Consider the following 19,403-nt stretch of genomic DNA (forward strand, 5'->3'; position numbering starts at 1 on the left):
GATATCCTGGTATATTCTCGGTCCGAGGCAGAACATGCAGATCATTTACGTACTGTCCTTAGAGTTCTTCAGGCCCGGGAGCTATTTGCAAAATTTTCAAAGTGTGAGTTTTGGTTGAATTCGGTGACCTTTTTTAGGCATATTATTTCAGCTGATGGTATTCGGGTGGATACCCAGAAGATTAAAGCTGTGAAGACTTGGCCGAAGCCTACGACACCTACGGAGTTTCGTAGTTTTTTGGGCTTGGCAGGTTATTACAGAAGATTTGTAGAAGCCTTTTCTTCTATCTCCACACCACTAACAAAGCTAACTCGGAAATTGGCTAAATTTCAATGAACGGATGCTTGTGAACGCAGTTTTCAAGAGTTAAAGAATATATTAACTTCGGCCCCAGTTCTGACACTTCCAGAAGGACCGGAAGGCTATGTTGTCTATTGTGATGCTTCAAGGGTTGGGTTAGGATGTGTGTTGATGTAGCATGGTAAGATGATTGCTTATGCTTCAAGGCAGTTGCGAAAACATGAGAAAAACTATCCAACCCATGATCTTGAGTTAGCTGCGGTGATTCATGCATTGAAGATGTGGAGACATTATTTGTATAGTGTTCATGTTGATATTTATACGGATCACAAGAGCCTCCAGTATATTTTCAACCAAAAAGAATTGAATTTACGGCAAAGGCGATGGTTGGAGTTGTTGAAAGATTATGATGTTAACATTCTATATCATCCCGAGAAGGCGAACGTTGTGGCTGATGCTCTTAGCCGTAGATCTATAGGAAGTTTATGTGATGTTCAGCCAGAGAAAAGAGAGTTAGCTTGTGAGCTAGCATAGGAGTTCGAGTAATGGACTCAGGAGATATGGGAGCCACCATTCAAAATTCATTTGTTTCGTCACTGGTAGTTGAGGTGAAAGAGCGCTAGTACAAGGACCCATACTAGTTCATTACAGAAATACACTTTCTCAGAAGAAAAAGTCATCCTTTGCGATCTATGAAGAAGGAGTTCTCTGATGTCGAGGTAGGTTGTGTGTTCACGATGTTGCAGGATTACGTCATCAGGTTTTGAAAGAAGCCCATTATTCCCGTTATTCTGTTTATCCCGGAGCAATGAAAATGTACCATGATCTTAAATCTATATATTGGTGGAATGGAATGAAGAAATACATAGCAGAATTCGTGGCTCAATGTCCTAATTGCCAGCAGGTGAAGATTGAGCATCAAAAACCCGGTGGATTGTTGCAAGCTATGGAAATTCTGACTTGGAAATGGGAAGTGATTAATATGAACTTTATCGCAGGCTTATCTCGTTTTAAGTATAAATATGATTCTATATAGGTAATTATGGATAGACTTACGAAGTCAGCTCATTTCCTACCAGTCAGAACTACATACGCAGCTGAAGATTATGCAAAGCTTTATGTCAAGGAGATACTGCGAATCCATGGTGTCCCAGTATCTATTATTTTCGATAGAGGGACACAGTTTACAGCCAACTTCTATAAATCTTTTCAAGAAGGTTTGGGGACTCAGGTGAGCCTTAGTACAACATTTCATCTGCAGACTGATGGGCAAGCTGAGCATACCATCAAGCCTCGAGGATATACTACAGGCGTGTGTGTTGGATTTTAGAGGTAGTTGGGATGATCACTTACCGCTTATTGAGTTTGCTTATAACAGCAGTTATCATTCCAGCATCCAAATGGCCCTGTATGAGGCTTTATATGGGCGCAAGTGCAGATCGCCAATTGGGTGGTTCGAAGTGGGAGAAACCAAACTAATAGGGTCAGACTCGATCCAGCAAGCCATATAAAAGGTCAAGCTTATTCAGGATCTATTATTAACAGCTCAGAGTCGTCAGAAATCCTATGCAGATAATCATCGACGAGACTTAGAGTTCCAAGTTAGGGACTGGGTATTCTTGAAGGTATCGCCGTTGAAGGGCGTCATGAGGTTTGGTAAGAAGGTCAAGCTTAGCCCTCGGTATATTGGGCCTTATAAAATTGTCCGTAAGGTAGACCAGGTGGCCTATGAATTAGATCTACCTTCAGTTTGGAGTCAGTTCATCCGATTTTCCATGTATCGATGTTTCGCAACTGCATTAGAGATCCTTCCAGAATTTTACCGGTAGATGATTTCCAAGTCACCTAGCAATTGTCTTACAAAGAAGTTCCCATTGCCATTCTAGATAGGCAGATTCAGAGACTCAGAACCAAAGATGTAGCTTCTGTAAAAGTCTTATGGAGAAACAATAATAGAGCAGAAATGACCTGGGAAGTACAGGAAGATATGAAGTTCAGGTATCCACATTTATTTCCACCCCCAGAAGACACTCAGGCAGAGACGCCATTGTCCTCAGGTATGTAATTCTTACTTTTGATGATTTCTTGGTTGTGTGTGGCTATTGTTGTTGTTATTGTATTTGTAGCCCTGTGAGGCGATATATTTTGGGTTGCTGTGATAGGATGGTAGTGGCATATTCCAAAGGAAACTCTGACAAAAATTTTATAAAATCCCTAAGAGCCTAACATTCGAGGACAAATGTTTCTAAGGGGGGAGGAATGTTACATCTCGAAAATTTCAAGTTGTTGCATTATGAGTAGACTAATGTAAGCCTAAAGAGGACATGAAGTCCTAATGAGATTAAGGAGAGTATTTGATAACTTTAAACGCTTACCTTAAGGTTTTGAAGTCATACGAATCGGTGGGATTAAGTTCATCAAAGGAAGTAGAATGTAAGTCATGTTTGGGGAACATTTCGCAACAATTGAGTCATACTTTGTTTAGTAATGACTTGAAGAGGAGCTATAGGCCCCCTTATACGGTTAATAAAGTGTTACACAAGTGCCAAGAAGGTTCCATAAGGATTGGAAGTCAAACGAATCGAAAGGAGAAACTTATCGGAAAGGAGTAATTTGACGGACCATTTGATGGACCGTAGGATGTTTGACGGCCCATCAAATGGTGGACCCACCACCGTGAAACAATCACAGTGAGGCATGTTTGGCTGGGCAGCTTGACGGACCGTAGGAATTTTGACGGTCCGTCAAAGTGGGCGTCAAAATGCCACGATGGGATTTTAAGTGACGCGTTATATATTTCGTTTTACCTCATTTGGATTCATTATTTCCCCAAATCAAATCCTAGAGCGCTCCAAAAACCCCTCTCTCCAATTTTATACACTAATCCATGCTAAACCCAAGAGGATTAAAAGATTCAAGTGCTAAGAAGCTTGCTAGGGTTTGTGAAGCTTTAGATCTCCTTTGGTGTTAATGTTGGAGACTTCGATTTTGGAGTAAGTTTATCCAAGGCTTGTTCTTGTGTGATTAAGGTAAGTTTTTACATCTCTTGCATATGGTTAAGTTTGTTTGATTGTTGTACCATTTGGTTAAAGGAAGAAAAATGAAATTAGAGTTCAAGTATGAAATTGAGGATATTATGAGCTATAAGTTAACTTGAATTATGCTCCTTGGCATGTTATTAGTATAATCTTGTTGTGGATGGTACTGATGATGTTGAGGAAGTGTTGTATGTGTGTTTGTGTGTGTATATATATATATATATATATATATATATATATATATATATAGTGTAGTGTCGTAGTTATTGTTGTGGGTTGATTATGGAAAGGAGTTTTGGGGATTGAATGGAGCCTAACTTGAATGAAGTATCTTAATTATGGTATTATTAATAATGTCGTTGTTGTTTGGGAGTTGTTTTGGAATTTAGTAGAAGTAGATGAAATAGGGGAAATGCTGCCCAATTTTCGCTAGCTTATGAATTATACTAGCTTGGACTTAAGAGTGTCTTTGAAACCTAACTTTCGTATGAACCCTCTTAAATGTAGATTTCTGGGGCTTTGGAGGTGAACGTTAAGTAGTTAAGAAGACATAAAGGTATGTAAGGCTAACCCTTCTTTCTTAAGGAATGATTCCATTATTATACACCTATTCATGAAATTCGCCATGTCTTTTATGACGCCTTCATTTCTAGAAGTGCTAAAGCTCATAAGTCTTGATACTCTCATGATATCATTGATCTCATCCTACGATAGTTGACCCTCTAAGGAAAGATATAGTGATGATGATGATGTTGATGATAGTTATGCACTCCAATATATGTATATATATGTATGGCTATTTTGTAACACCGAGCCTATGTGGTCGGGTATGATATCTACTGCGCGCACACCACTGCATTAGGGTACGGATAACGCCGAGCCTTGTTAGGGCCGGGTATGTATAACACCGAGCCTTGTTATGACCAGGTATGTATAAGACCGAACCTACATGGTCGGATATGGTACTACTATATGTATATGTGTATGTATGGAAGGTTTTCATTAGGAAAAGGGTAAGTAAGTGTAATATAACGTCCTAAGAGGTATAAGTGGTTCCCCTATCTTATGTTAACCTTCATACGAGTATTGTGTTATTACTTATGTCTTACATACTCAGTACATTATTCGTACTGACGTCCTTTTGTTTGTGGACGTTGCGTTCATGCTCACAGGTGGACAAGGAGACAGACTCGGCCCTTAGGCTACTTTATCAGAGACTTCTTAGAGGAGCTCTATTTGATTCGGAGCTACAACTATTGGTACTATTCTTTTGGGTACATACATGGGCATGGCGAGGTCCTGTCCCGTCTTTATGATTTTACATACTCTCTCTAGAGGCTTGATACGCTCAAATTACACCTATTAAAGATGTAAAGCGGACGTTGTCAAATATAATAACCCAACAAGGTTGGGTCGAATCCCACAGGGAATATGGAGAGAAAAGAGTACTAATCGTATGTGATACTAGTCTTTAAAAGCTTTAATCCTATTCCTGATAGTTTGAAATAGTTGTTGCATAATGTAATTAAGTATTTTGACTGAAATTGTATTTAATGTGAAATAGAGACTAAGGTTGTGTTCCCCAATTTGATTAGATATTATGCTTCAGGTTTCAATGTGATATACTTCTAATAGTTGTTCTATGAATATGCACTTGGTCTCTTAAGAACTTCTTAATGTTTTCCAACAGTTAAGTCGTATTTCCTCTTTATGATTCTTCCGAATGTAAAAGAGTTGCAATCGAAGAATGACCAAAAATGCCAATTTAGACTTGTTCTCATCCCTAAGTTAGTCTATTAAACGAGGGTTAACGCCTCGAGTCATTGTCATTCAATCTTACCAATACTAACTTTCTTTCCCAAGAAAAGTTAATATAATGGCTTAGGATAATGCTTGCAATCATCACCCAACGCTAAATCACAAAAACTGAATGAATACCAACAACCATTATGCATATATCAATAATAGAAACCCATTCACATAATATCCATCATGGGACTCACAACCTTAGCTTTAAAATTAGCTACTCATAATCTTGACTAACAAAGAAAGCTTAAAAGTTGACATAATGTACTTACAATGCAATTACAAGGTGGAATGGAAGTGAAGTAGTTGCCTTAAATGCTCCAAAAACTTCTAATATGAAAAACCTAGAGTTTATGCTCTCAAAAATGAATGTGGCTGCTGAATTAAAACCCTACATTAAGTATTTATAGAGCCAAAAATCGCGTCAAGTTTCTGGAAAAAAGTGCCCTTACGCGGCATAGTTACGGACCGTAACTCAGGTTACGGTCCGTCCTTCGTTTCGTCAGTTGTCCACTTGTTGTTACGGCCACCATGCGACGGACCGTAACCTGTGTTACGGTCCGTCCTTCGGAAGAGTAACTTGTGACATTTACTTGGCAACTCTCTGGAATTTTGGCTGATGTTACGGTGAGATGTTATGGACCGTATCATGAGTTACGGACCGTAACACGACATCGTAACACTGATGTTTCCATGAAAACTTTCTGGAAATTTGGCTCCTGTTACAGTTCAATGTTACGGACCGTAACATGAGTTACGGATCCAGTTACGGACTGTCATTTAGCTCCAATTTGTCCGTTTTTCAGCATTTCATCTCATTTCCGATTCTTAGTTAACCAACCCTATAAAACACAAAAATAACATAAGGAACAATGTAAAAACACTTAAAAACAAGCAACACTTCTAGTTACAAAGGCATAAAATGTGCCGAAATTCACGGCACATCAACACCCCCAATTTAAGCTTTTGCTTGTCCTCATGCAACTACAATAAGAGTCACTACTAACACACGACATCTTAGCAAAATAAGAATGACTACGGTGGTTTTGGCATGTGTTTCTAGCACGGACTCTTCAATCCAAGAAAAATATTAGGGCTCTTATCCATCTCCTATTTGTGACACAAGATGCACATTTCAGAAAAATTTCAATTCACTATGCAACCTCAATTAATGACACAATCATAGTACGGGGGTCTCTATGCACATGAATTTCAACTTCCGGAAAGCCAGTTACTTTGAATTTCAACGCCCTCACATAGACGAATGTCCCACACACATTTCAAACATAAATGGGACAGAAGACTAAAGAGACAGAAGAACACTCACTCTCACAAAGAAATTTGCATACCATGCGTGCACATACCATAGGCTTGCCTTTATTTTCCATGCCTTCAACTTTGAACAATTTGATTGTGATCACATTAGGACTTTTTGGGCTTGTAACATTGGCTTAGGGACGGGTAGGATGAATATTTGGATATCGGTGACTCACCCTCCTCGACACTTCTTTTTGACTTCATTCACCATTCTTCCTATCATTTCCGACCCTCCATCTTCAGCGTGGATTTATTTAGAGCCTATATACCTATATATATATATATATATATTTATTATTATTATTATTATTATTATTATTATTTATTTATTATTATTTTTTATTTTTTGTATATACATAAATATATATATATATATATATATATATATATATCTATATATATCCACGCTGAATTATGCCCCTTAATATTCGCGATCACCCCCAACAGGCCTTTTAGCTTCATTTTCCGCATTTTTCACTTGTCACCCCCAACTTAGGCTTTTAGCCTCATTTGCCATTCTTCAGTGTCAAGGAGGGACTTGGTGCCAAATGGGTTTATTCACAAAAGGGAAAGAGGTTAGTTCACGGTTAATCGAAGAAAAAGTCTATAGGCTCAAAATGGGAGACTAGGGATCATTTTCTGTACGGGCTAGGCTCATTTAAGATAAACAGGCTTTGGGTTTAATACAAAGAAAGCCTAAGATCACTTCATAATCAAACTCTCCTTAGAATTCACGCACGACCAACCGGGCAAGTTCTAGATTACAAGCATCATATGCAAATAGAAACTAAGAACTCACAACACAATGGCATAAGGATTGTTGAAATACTCTGACTTCATTTCCGTTTGAAGATTTCACATGCATGAACACCCTTTCTTTGCAATGTCATTAAAAGAACCATACATGTCAATATCAACAACTCATTCTTGATGTACATCACAAATTATTTTTCGGAGGGATATCATTGAACTGTAAAAACCACTTTTATCTATGCTAGAAACACGGACCACCACCACTTAAGTCATCATTACTTTACTTCTATATTAAACATCCTAAACATGCCAGGTTCAACATACACATAGCAAAGAATAGCCAAAGAAGGTCCTAACACATACTTAATAATAAAAACACTACCAACAAAACACAAACAATAACAGTTGTCCGAAACACATGCTTACTATCACAAATATCCACCAAAAACAAAAATAATAAAAACAATATCCAGTATACCAAAACAGCAATCCCAATCAAACAATAGCAATTACCCACACCCCCAACTGAAAATCATGCATTGCCCTCAAGGCATCAATATAATGCATCGAAAGAACGGAGGGCCTCCGTGGAGCTCACTAGGCGCTCGGATCTGCAGCAGCATCACGAGGGGAAGCAGTGGTGGTGTCAGGCTGACCAACACTGGAAGTCCCAGCCACAGTGGATGGGGGAGAAGCATGGTGAGCTGGCTCAATGGGATGGGCTGAGCTAGAAGTAGCTCCTGTGGTGTCAGAACTCAGTCGGGACTCTTGGCGGATCTTCTTCAAAGTACGCCGCTCCTCCTCCTCATTCTGTGGGCGCAAATCAACAAATGGATCAAGGCTTTGGAGAATGGGGTCGAGGTTTTCATCATCTGGTGAGGCTCTCCTGCGCTTCCCTGTGGCCAAAGAGGGGATATCCTCTTCCAACTCCTCGTCGTGCTCTTCCTCAACCGTGTCCTCGATGTCATCATCCCCTAGTAGGCTCTGAACCAGCTGGTATAGGCTCTGTACCAACTCCGTGTGTACTTTAGGAAGTTGGTCCGTCGCCACAGCCACTTCCTGGGCCTTCAATTTCTGCACATCATCCTTGACAGACCGCAACTTACTTCGAATAGCGCCCAACTCCATAGTAGGGTGTGTCCTGGTCAGCTCAGTCATTCTGTTCGAAATACCATCTATCCGAGAGTGGATCCGTAGGTGGTCATCAGCCAGCTGTTCTTTGATTGGCCGCAACGCAACATCAATGGCTCTTTTAGTGTACAATTTCAGCTCAGTCATGAGCTGTTTGACCTGCCTATCTGTGCGATCTGCTTGCAGGACCACTGCCCCAAAATTTTCCCTATTGAACATCATTTTTCTCGCAAGCTCGGGTGGGACTCCCGGTATTGGCTGAGCCGGTGCTGGGCTCGCTCCAGTCGATGAAGTAGGACCACCCGAAGTAGGTGCGGCTGGAGCTAGCATGGGATGTGTAGCATGAGCAGCCGGTGGAGCCTCAGAATTTGTGGGCTGACCCGCAGCAGCTTCCTCAACACCCATGATAGCCAAGGGTATAACATCTGATCCCGTTGGCCCCTCCGGGACCTCAGAAGACGATGCAGATGGCATTGAACCCTGGCTCAACACATCATCCATCCCCTTTGTGATGTCATAAATACTTCTGGCGATCACATTGTGATCGATATGGGGTAGGGGTTCTGGTTCTGCACGCAAGCATAATAGCGTAAGCAGACATGGATGAAGGAGGGAAGTGGCCGGCTGAGTGGCTCTCTCTCGGAGATCTGCTGCTATCAGTCGTTCGAAGTTGATCTTATACCTCGACATAATGGAAGCTACAAGAACAGCCCTGTCCGGAGTCAAAACATTATCTGTCTGGGTAGGACGGATGCGAAATAGAACAATCTGCCACCAAAACTTTGCCTCTGGCGTGATGGTGTTTTTCCAAATTCGCGAGGTGGCTGTCAACTTTGGCACCAAGGCCCATTCGGGATCTGCTGTTCGTGCAATAACTGAAGCTACCCATTTTCGCACGGAGATTGTATCTTTTTGTTCAATTTTGTATACAAACTCCCCTTCTTCCGCTGCTGTAGGCTCTATATAATCCTCCCCGAATAGTATTCTATTGATAGCCGTCAGAGAGATGTCTATCTTCTTTTTCCGCATTATTACCTCGGTCATTGCCGGTACTTGACTTGTGCACTGCCCCTTTTTTAGTGCTTTGAATACAGCAGCCCCGTACGAAGCGTAGAGTTCCCGAACAAAAACTGGGATGTAAGACCCCACAGAATTTTTCAGAAACTCTAACTTATGGAAGCGGATAGTGTCACGAATGCTTGGATAACCATCGAGACCGTCGAAACTGACGGTCCTCTCCTCGAAAATACTCCGCCTTGGGTCCTGCCCCTCATTCTTTACCAGCTCACACCCCTTGTTGTACAAATCTTCAGATCCCTCCACAGAAAACCGGAGGATCTTCTCATTCATAGCTTGCATCCGAATGTCAAGTTCTCTCCTTTCCTGCTCGCGCTCTTTTTCGCGCTCCTCCGCAGTAGGCTGTCTAATAGATGGTTGAAGTCGGTGTGGTGGGGTGGCAGCCTGCCGGGGTTCACTCTGGCTCGACGACCTCGACTCCTCAGCCGAGGAGGAACTTTCTGATGGTGGGTCTGGCCGGCTGGGTGCGACTGGTGGGGCTGGCCTGCTAGGTGCGACTGGCCGCTTTGTAGTCCTGGCGTCCTTTATTAGATCGTCGTCGCGCAGCCTTGAGGTTACTTTGCTGGCAGCACGACCTTTTCCTTTTTCCGCAACCTTAGGTGAAGCCTTCTTTGCTTGTCGTGGTTTACCCATACCTGTGTAAGGTAAAGTTAGATATAATACACGAGAAGCTATTCAATTACACAGTGTATTGGTTCAAATTATGGCTTTAATTAGCTCAGGCACCGTAACACAGTCGACGGACCGTCATACGCATTACGGTCCGTATCATCAAACCGTAACTCAGTTTGTTCATTTCTAACACAGGGACCGTAACACAGTCGACGGTCCGTAACATAGGTTACGGTCCGTAACATGACCAAAATTTCCAGAAAAGTTACTGGAAATTTGAGAGGTGTTACGGTATGATGTTACGGTCCGTCACTCGTGTTACGGTCCGTAACACCTCACCGTAACGTCTCTCAAAATTCCAGAAAGTTTTCATGGAAACCATCGATGTTACGGTGTGGTGTTACGGTCCGTAACACACGTTACGGTTCGTAACACAGAATGACGGGCAACAGATTAACAAACAAATGGCTTGGCCAAATTTTCTCATTTTAAGCACGAGGCCAAGATTTTCGACTTAATGCTCCATGGGTATGTTGTAAAACAATATTTTATCCCCTCACATGCCTCGGGTTACTCAGACTTCACCCGGTTTTACTAAAGTTTTCATTGGGGACTTTTATCGAACAGTTGGTGGGCAAACCGATTTAGTAATTTCACGAATGAAACTTTCAATCGGATTGCCCTCCAATTCAGTGGGAAACAATGTGCTTGTGCCCACGAATCTTGCAAATAGCACACATACCAATCCCAACCCCCATCCATTGTCAAACCCCGCACAATTAATCAATGGGAATTCAAACTAAATCAACACAGTCAAAACACTAATTTCAACACATATCATATGAATTCACGCATGAAGATCATAGCAATCGTCTCGATAAAAGAAGAAAGAGAGTTAAGACATGGTGATACCTGATCGTTGGCGATGATTTGATGAAACTCGAAATTTAAAGCAGTGATTTTTGACAAGAAAAGAGCAACGAGATTGAGAGAAATATGAAGGAGAGTAGGAGATGTAGAGAAAAAGAAGAAGGGTTACGATGGAGAGGGAGTTAGAGAGTGAAGAGGTGGTTCATTTTTATTTTATTTTTAAAATTTGGTAACCGTCGGGTCATGTATTTAAACATGCCCGACGGTTACGTACCCTGTTACGGACCGTAACATGAGATACGAACCGTATCACGTGTTACGGTCAACCAAACGACCCCGTTTCACTTATTCATTAATGACCTAGAACTACAATCAACGGACCGTAACACGTGTTACGATCCGTATCACCTGGCGTAACGTATTCAAAATTTCCAGTGAATGCCCAGATTTTGTATCAAAGTTACGATCCGGTGTTACGGTCCGTAACACGTACGACGGGCCATAACGTGGAGCGTCTTGTCTGGGAAAAACTCAGCAGTTATTTGGCCTCTTCAGTTCTCAGAATCCTACCACATTAGCATATCAAAAACACAAAAGAACACAAGGAAAATACAAAATTTAAACTACTTACAAAGAGGTAAATGCGGGTTGCCTCCCACACAGCGCTTGGTTTAACATCACAGCTCGACGTGATACCTCATTTTCGAGTTCAGGAACCGTATTTCAAACCATACCTATCAACGACCTTACCATCATCAATACACTAATGGTAATGCTTTACTCTTTGTGCATTCACCTTAAAAGTCCGAGTGCCATCCTCGGATTTCACCTCAATGACGCTTCCATTCGGGGAAACACTTGCGATTTCAAAAGGACCAGACCACCAAGACTTTAACTTGCCCGGAAAGAACTTTAGGCATGAATTGTACAACAAGACCAAATCCTTTGGCTGAAAATCCCTTTTTAGGATCTTTGAGTCATGATAGTATTTCATCTTCTCCTGGTTCAGTGTTGCACTTTCATAGGCATTGTACCTAAATTCATCCATCTCGTTGATTTGAAACAACCTCAGTTTTGTCGCTTCATGTCAGTCCATGTTCAGCTTTTTCAATGCCCAAAAGGCTTTATGCTCAAGCTCAATAGGCAAATGACATGCCTTCCCAAATACCAACTTATACGGTGAAGTCCCGATAGGCGTTTTGAATGCCGTGCGATATGCCCATAAAGCATCATCCAACTTTTTGGACCAGTCAGTGCGATTTACATTGACCGTCTTTGCCAAGATGCTTTAGTCCCATGCGTCAGTTGTGGATCGCGATATCTCTCTGTTTGAGACATCAACCTGGCCACTTGTCTGAGGATGATATGGAGTGGCAACCCTGTGATGCACGCCATATTTTTCAAGAAGATCAGCAAATGGTTTGTTGCAGAAATGAGAGCCACCATCACTAATAATAACTCTAGGAGTGCCGAATCTAGTAAAGATGTTCTTTTTTAGAAAGGCATTGACTCTCCTACCATCATTGTTAGGCAAGGCCACTGCTTCCACCCATTTAGAGACATAATCCACCGCAACAAGAATGTATTTCAAGCCGTAAAAGCTCACGAAGGGCCCCATAAAATCAATTCCCCATACATCAAAGAGCTCCACCTCAAGAACAAAATTCATCGGAGTTTCATGCCTCCTACCTATCGTACCCTGGCGTTGGCATTTATCACAAGAGCGTGCCAACATATTTGCATCACGATAAATGGCTGGCCAGTAGTAACCACACTCTAGCACCATGGTTGCGGTTCGATTTCCACTGTGATGTCCACCAACCGGAGAATCATGGCACGCCTTCAAAATATCCATCACCTCAGATTCCACCACACATCTCCGGATCATATTGTCAGCATACGTCCTGAATAAGTAAGGCTCATCCTAATAAAACTGTCGGCAGTCTCTCAAGAATTTCTTCTTTTGATATGCCTTCAACTCGTCAGGAACGATGCCAGTTACCAAATAATTGGCAATATTGGCATACCATGGTGCCACATCATTGGAGATGACCAAGACTCTTTCATCCGGAAAAGTGTCATCAATATCCAGCACATCAATCGGTCTCCCTGGTGCTTCAAGTCTGGAGAGATGGTCAGCTACTTGATTTTCGGACCCTTTTCGGTCTTTGACTTCAAAGTCAAACTCCTATAGCAACAAGACCCATCTTATCAACCGAGGCTTAGCATCCTTCTTCGCCATAAAATAGCGCAATGCAGCATGGTCAGTATGAAACACTACCTTGGCACCCAACAAATAAGCTCGGAACTTTTCAAAAGCATAAACAATGACAAGTAGTTCCTGCTCCGTTACTGTATAGTTCAATTAAGCTCCATTCAGTGTTTTGCTAGCATAATAAATTGGGTGCAGGATCTTGTTTAGCCGCTGACCAAGCACAACATCAATTGCAAGACCACTGGCGTCACACATTAATTCAAAGGGCAGTGACCAATCCGGGGACACAACAATAGGTGCGGAAGTTAACTTCAGCTTCAACTCGTCGAAAGCCTTGATGCACTTCTCATCAAAACTGAATTTGGACTCTTTTTCCAAAAGTTTGCACATTGGGTTTGCAATTTTGGAGAAGTCTTTGATAAACCTCCTATAGAATCCGGCGTGTCCCAAGAAACTTCGAACTCCTTTTATTGAAATGGGCGGAGGGAGTTGTGAAATCACATCGATTTTGGATTGATCAACCTCAATCCCTCTTTCTGAAATCTTATGGCCAAGGAAAATTCCCTCCTTTACCATAAAATGACACTTTTTCCAGTTGAGAACGAGGTTTGTCTCCTCACATCTTTGCAGCACCCGATCGAGATGGTCTAAACATTCATCGAATGAATCTCCCACCACAGAGAAGTCATCCATGAATACTTCAAGAAAGTTTTCAACCATGTCGGAGAATATAGACATCATACATCGTTAGAAAGTAGCCGGAGCATTGCAAAGACCAAATGGCATCCGACTGAAAGCGAATGTCCCATAGGGACAAGTGAAAGTAGTTTTTTCTTAGTCTTCCAATGCAATGTTGATTTGGTTGTATCCTGAGTACCCATCCAAGAAACAATAATAAGACCTTCCAGCTAGCCGATCAAGCATTTTATCAATAAAAGGCATAGGGAAATGATCTTTGCACGATGCCGTGTTCAGCTTCCGGTAGTCCATACACACTCTCCAACCGGTGACAGTTCTTGTCGGAATCAACTCATTTTTTGAGTTAGGGACAACAGTGATGCCCCCTTTCTTTGGCACACATTGGACTGGACTTACCCATGGACTATTGGCAATTGGGTAAACCACCCCAGCATCTAGCCACTTAATAATCTCTTTCTTTAACACCTCTTGCATCGGTGGATTCAATCTTCGCTGATGCTCAACAGTTGGTGAAATTTCCTCCTCCAACTGAATTCTGTGCTCACAAATTCCGGAGCGAATCCCCCGGATGTCTCAATAGTCCAACCCAAAGCTCTTAAATGCTTCCTCAAGACTGGGATGAGTCTCTGAACTTGGCCCTCATTCAGAAGTGATGACACAATAACTGGAAGAGTAGCATTTTCTCCAAGAAACACATATTTAAGATGGGATGGAAGTTGCTTGAGTTCCAACTTCGGCGGCTCAATAATTGATGGTTTTGCTGGAGGAGTTGTTCGTTTTTCTAAATCAAGAGACAGTTTCTTGGGCTCATAAGAGTAAGACCCCAGACCGGTGAGTGAATTCACTGTCTCATTATATCCCTCCATTTGTTCGGCATCAAAATTCACCAAGATGGCCAATAATGCTTCACTCAAGCATTCTTCCTCCATTTTAAATTCCACTGCTTCATCCACCTCATCAACCGAGTTTATGACTGAAATACTTTGATAAGGACTAGGTAATTTCATGCCTTTGCTAGCGTGAAAAGTCACCTCCTCATCGTTCACCTGGAACTTGATCTCGTGCTTCTCGGAATCCATAAGAGCCCTCCCTGTCGCAAGGAAAGGTCTTCCCAAAATGATAGGAATTTCTTGATCAATAGCACAATCAAGAATCACGAAATCTGCCGGCAGTAGGAATTCCCCGATTTGAACCAGCACATCATCAACTACCCCCACTAGCCTTTTTATCGATCTGTCAGCCATCTGCAACCTCATGGTAGTTGGCCTTGGCATCGCTAGCCCCGATCTCTTGAAACTTTCCAGGGGCATAAGATTTATGCTCGCCCCGTTATCACACAAAGCCCTGGTGAAATCTTGCTGCCCTATGGTGCATGGAATTATGAATGCTCCAGGATTTTCCCTCTTTTGCACTGTGGTCTTGGAAAGAATAGCACTAACGCGGTGAGTGATACCCACAGTGTCGTGTTTCAATGGCTTCTTTTTCTTTGTTAAAAGATCCTCCAAATACTTAGCAAAGCCAGGCATTTCTTGGACAGCGTCCATGAAAGGAATGTTCATTGTCAACTACTTGAGTTGATCATAAAATCGCAAGCACTTCTCATCTTCTATTTTTCTCACTAGCCTTTGAGGAAAAGGCGGTGAAGATTTAAACAATTGGCTCAAAGAGCGAAGAGCGCTGGAAAGTTTTGCCTTTCCCCCTTCCTGTTTTTCTCCTTGTGCCTTGAGATTTTCAAGATTCTGCTCCTCTTCAGCCACAATAGGGACTTCCTCCTCTGCTTCTTCCTCTATAATAGCATCAGGTACATCAGGCTGCACTTCTTTTTCAACAGTTGGTTCCAGATCAATCACCTTTTTATTAGCACCTTGAAGTATTTTTCCACTTCTGGTGCTAATAGCAAGTACATTCTCCACAGAGTTTACCCCACTAACTTTTGGATTTGGAACTGTATCACTCGTTAGTTGTCCTCGTTGAGGAGTATGCACTTCTCGGGAAAGGTCTCTGAATTGCGCTTCAAGCTTCTGAATGGAAGATGAATGAGATAGTTGGACCTGAGACATTCCCTTGATTGTGCTCTCTGTTCTGTCTTGATTCATCAGCATTTTCTGCATCATACTTTTCAGTTCCGCAGAATCATTAGACGTGTTGCCAGCAGAGTTGCTAGCTGAGTTATCTCTCCACTGTTGGGAATTAGATGCTTGCCCCCTAGGTGGGATTAGGGGTTCGAGCTCTTGTTGCCATAATTATAGTTGTTGTAATTCCCTTGATTTGGATTGCCCTGATCATTTCTTCCATAATTGTTTCCTTGAAATTGTTGTTGAGGCTTTTGCCATGGGTGATTACCGGGACCTTGATAATTTTGCCTTTTATAGCCCCCTTGCGAATTGTTAACATAATTCGCATCTTCATATTGTGGCTGCCCCTCTAGATAAGCTTCTTCAGAGACTTGGTACATTCCGGGAGCATGAGGTGGCATCTCCTCGACAACATTCACACCTTTGGCTTCTTTATCCATAAGCCTCTTCGATAATAAATCCACGGTGGTTTGCAATTGAGCAAAAGCATGATCTCGCTCATGATTTTCTTTGGCCACCGCGGCAGCAGAGGGACTACCATATGACAGGGTTTCACTATCACTAGAATGTCAAGCTTGGTTGTGGGTAGTAAGCTTGTTGAGCAACCTGATGATGTTGACAAATGATTTGTCCATGAAGCATCCCCTTGCTGCAGTGTTGACAGCAATTTGATTCATGGTATCTAACCCCTTGTAGAATTTCTCGGTGAGGATAGTATCCGGAAATCCATGGGTCGGAGATTGAACTAGATAATATTTGAAACGCTCTCATGCTGCATATAGTTGTTCCCCCGGAAGTTGTTTGAACTCAAAGATCTTGTCCCTAAGTTCAGCCTTTTTGCTTGGTGGAAACCACTTTTACAAGAATATATTGGCTAACTCGTTCCAGGTATGAATGGTATTGCTGGGGAGCTTTTCATACCATTCCCTTGCTTGGCCAGCCAAGGAATATTTGAAGACTCGTAACCGCAGTGCATCAACAGGAACAACACCTTGGGATTGTTAAGAACATACATGCAGGAAATTCTTCAGGTGTCGGAGTGGACAATCCTCTGAAGAATTTCGGAAATAGCCTTCAAGTTTCAATAGCTGATAGATAAACCTATCAATTTTGAAATTAGCATTTCTCGTTCTAAGAGGAACTACAGCAGAAGCATAATCAGCTTCGTCGATGAATTCCGCAAATACATTCTCATCCTCCTCTTCTTCTTCTGGTGCAGGATGGTTCACTTGGAATCCCCCTTGGTTTCCTTGATTGCGATTGTGTCTTCCTGCCATGTTCACCTGGTTCGCTACAACAGCAAACAAGGTGTGATGGAATAGAAAAAGATTTAAAGAAGAGTACACAACAATTAGTAATTTCTAAACCGTATTCCCCGGCAACGGCGCCAAAATTTGATACGCTCAAATTACACCTATTAATGATGTAAAGCGGACGTTGTCAAATATAGTAACCCAACAAGGTTGGGGTCGAATTCCACAGGGAATATGGAGAGAAAAGAGTACTAATCGTATGCGATACTAGTTTTTAAAAGCTTTAATCCTATTCCTGATAGTTTGAAATAGTTGTTGAATAATGTAATTAAGTATTTTGACTGAAATTGTATTTAATGCGAAACAGAGACTAAGGTTGTGTTCCCCAATTTTATTAGATATTATGCTTCAGGTTTCAATGTGATATACTTCTGATGGTTGTTCTATGAATATGCACTTGGTCTCTTAAGAACTTCTTAATGTTTTCCAACAGTTAAGTCGTATTTCCTCTTTATGATTCTTCCGAATGTAAAAGAGTTGCAATCGAAGAATGACCAAAAATGTCAATTTAGACTTGTTCTCATCCCTAAGTTAGTCTATTAAATGAGGGTTAACGCCTCGAGTCATTGTCATTCAATCTTACCAATACTAACTTTATTTCCCAAGAAAAGTTAATATAATGGCTTAGGATAGTGATTGCAATCATCACCCAACGCTAAATCACAAACATTGAATGAATACCAACAACCATTATGCATATATCAATAATAGAAACCCATTCACATAATATCCATCATGGGACTCACAACCTTATCTTTAAAATAAGCTACTCATAATCTTGACTAACAAAGAAAACTTAAAAGTTGACATAATGTACTTACAATGCAATTACAAGGTGGAATGGAAGTGAAGTAGTTGCCTTAAATGCTCCAAAAACTTCTAATATGAAAAACCTAGAGTTTATGCTCTCAAAAATGAATGTGGCTGCTGAATTAAAACCCTACATTAAGTATTTATAGAGCCAAAAATCGTGCCAAGTTTCTGGACAAAAGTGCCCTTACGCGGCATAGTTAAGGACCGTAACTCAGGTTACGGTCCGTCCTTCGTTTCGTCAGTTGTCTACTTGTTGTTACGGCCACCATGCGACGGACCATAACCTGTGTTACTGTCCGTCCTTCGGAAGCATAACTTGCGACATTTACTTGGCAACTCTCTGGAATTTTGGCTGATGTTACGGTGAGATGTTACGGACCGTATCATGAGTTACGGATCGTAACACGACATCGTAACACTAATGTTTCCAAGAAAACTTTCTGGAAATTTGGCTCCTGTTACGGTTCAATGTTACGGACCGTAACATGAGTTACGGATCCAGTTACAGACCGTAACATGAGTTACGGATCCAGTTACGGACCGTCATTTAGCTCCAATTTGTCCGTTTTTCAGCATTTCATCTCATTTTCGATTCTTAGTTAACCAACCCTATAAAACACAAAAATAACATAAGAAACAATGCAAAAACACTTAAAAACAAGCAACACTTCTAGTTACAAAGGCATAAAATGTGCCGAAATGCACGGCACATCAAGGCTCATAGACAGTTGTGTATAGCTAGATGTCTCCCAGCCTTGTCGGCTCGTATATTTTTGTATATCATTTTGTTAGCCTTGTCGGCTTGAGTATATGTATATGGGCATAGTCGATGATGTTGATATAAAAGTGCCTTAGCCCGAATGAGATTTGTATTATTGATGCATAGGAATTGCGGGTTAGCCATGTGGCTCACCTAGATATGATTGTGAAGGTATGATGAGGGGTGCCCGGTGGGGTTGCTCCGGGTGCCCGTCATGGCCTCCGGTTGGGTCGTGACAGTTCATAAGTCCCTAATGAGAAACATGACGTTAGTATTAAGTCTTGTAGCATAATCAAGAGATGAATAAGAATAGGTTACCTCAGAAGGAATCTTAAGAACTCGGAATTGTAGATTGTAAGTTCCAGGTAACCACGTTGATGTTAACAGCTAAGTAGTGACCATCACGGGTGTATAAAAGTTACTATGTTAGTTATAAGATCCCTAATAGGCCATATAATATTAGAAAGTAAAGCTCATGACGTATTCATGAGATAGTTAATGTTGGGTCAATTTGGAAGGTGTTCTAACAATTTAGAAGTACAGTTATAAGACTAAGGGTTACGTGGAAGCTAAAAGATAAAGAATGAACACTAGAAGTGTATAAAGTGTACCTATAGGGGATAA

The 19,403-nt window shown here is 41.5% G+C and overlaps 1 non-coding gene across 1 annotated transcript; it reads left to right on the top strand.

Annotated features, from left to right (window-relative positions):
* The first annotated feature begins 16,616 nt into the window (after positions 1 to 16,616).
* LOC132620582 (small nucleolar RNA R71) lies at positions 16,617 to 16,723 on the top strand. Its single transcript, XR_009575025.1, has one exon. It is a non-coding gene; the product is annotated as a small nucleolar RNA R71 (small nucleolar RNA).
* The last annotated feature ends 2,680 nt before the right edge of the window (positions 16,724 to 19,403 follow it).

Source organism: Lycium barbarum, chromosome 11 (assembly GCF_019175385.1).
Source record: "Lycium barbarum isolate Lr01 chromosome 11, ASM1917538v2, whole genome shotgun sequence".
Lineage (NCBI taxonomy): Eukaryota > Viridiplantae > Streptophyta > Magnoliopsida > Solanales > Solanaceae > Lycium > Lycium barbarum.